We start from the raw sequence: 1514 nt of genomic DNA, 5'->3' as shown, positions 1-1514 counted from the left end.
GAAGATGTTACATAAGGCAGTAAAAGTAGTGGGGGAGGGGAGAGGAGAACAGTAAGAGAAAGTGAAAATGGATGAAGAGGCTGGAGGATAATTGAAGAGGAATGGATGAGAGGAAAGTGCGGAGAGGATCACTGCATATGAAGAGAGAGAGAGAAGGAGAGAGAGAGAGAGAGAGATGCACAGTTACACAGACGACACAGTTAAAGAAAACTCAGTCACAGAAGTAAGAGAAATGGATAGCACAACAGAAAGCTCTCTTCCACACCCTCTAAACCCTAAAGGGAAGCTAAGAATCAAAGTAAAAATCTTCACCAGGGGGCGCCCGGGATTGAACCAGGGACCTCTCGATCTGCAGTCGAATGCTCTACCACTGAGCTACACCCCCATCACAAGGGAGATAGACACAGAGAGAGAGAGATAGAGAGAGAGGGAGAGACGCAAAGTGAGTGAATGAAAAAAAAAAGAAAAAAGGTAAGAGAGGAAAGTTGGATAGATGAAAAGGAGAGAGAGAGAGAAAGAGGGGGATTAAGATGAAAAAGATTGAGACCAGAGCAAAGTGAATAAATGAGAGAGGAGGCGAGAGAAGAATTAGGTGGATTCAAGGAAGTGAGAGTAGATAGGAAGGAAGAGGAGGACGAAGGAGAAAAGAAATGAGAAAAATGTAGTGATGAAAACAGGAAGAGGAAATGAACAAGAGAGAACAGAGCAGATGAGAGGAGAGGAGAAAGGAAAGATGGAAAAGAATGGGAAGAGAAATTGGGGAACTCTGATTATGAGGAAGACCAGAGGAGTAGAAATAAAGGAGAGTGGGTGGAACAAAGTAAAGTAAAAGAGTAATGATTGGAAGGAAAGGGAAAAGTGTTAAGAAAGGAGGGAGACGACCAGAGGGAGTTATGTAAGAAAGAATGAAAAAAAGTTAATGAGAGAGAGAGAGAGGAGGGGGGGATAAGGAAGCGAAAGCCTGAGCGTGGAGGTATAAAAAAGAGGATTCAGCAAGGGGAGGAGGAGGTGGTGAATGAAGAAGGCAGAAGTTGAAAAATCGGTGGGGAGAAGCAAAGAGGAGGGGAAGCGTCAGAGAGGAAGGGAAAGATATTATGTGTGTGTGTGTGTGTGTTTAGTGCTTGAAGTGCGTGTCTGCGTGTGCGTGTCAGCATGTGTATAAATGTAAAAGAAAGTTTCAGGAAGAGAGGGTAATAAAAGGGAATACCAAATTGCCCGAAAGTCATTGTTTTTTGCCTCATACACACAAATGGTCTTTTAGAAGCAAGAGTACACTATGTGGACTTTGCATTAAATATTCAAACGATAATCGCTGTTCCAAGGCTTTGTTTACTCCTGTTGTCTTCAGTACTTGTTGATGTTTGCTGTCTTGAGAGAGAGAGAGAGAGAGAGAGAGAGAGAGAGAGAGAGAGAGAGAGAGAGACGCTTTCCTTGTCACTTACGCTTACAGTCCCCTTGTATTGTTCATTTTACCCCCCTTATCTCTCTGTTTGTCTATCTATCTATTAGTCTAG

At 43.1% G+C, this 1514-nt stretch overlaps 1 non-coding gene across 1 annotated transcript; it reads right to left on the bottom strand.

The window, feature by feature from the left end:
- Positions 1-313: 313 nt before the first annotated feature.
- On the bottom strand, positions 314-385 carry TRNAC-GCA (transfer RNA cysteine (anticodon GCA)). Its single transcript has one exon. It is a non-coding gene; the product is annotated as a tRNA-Cys (tRNA).
- Between the last annotated feature and the right edge of the window lie 1129 nt (positions 386-1514).

The sequence above is a fragment of the Coenobita brevimanus genome, chromosome 18 (assembly GCF_032717465.1).
Source record: "Coenobita brevimanus isolate Jiangsu-jjx chromosome 18, ASM3271746v2, whole genome shotgun sequence".
In the NCBI taxonomy this organism is placed as follows: Eukaryota; Metazoa; Arthropoda; class Malacostraca; order Decapoda; family Coenobitidae; genus Coenobita; species Coenobita brevimanus.
Note: the sequence above shows the minus strand (reverse complement) of the source record. Positions and strands in the feature narration are given on the sequence as shown.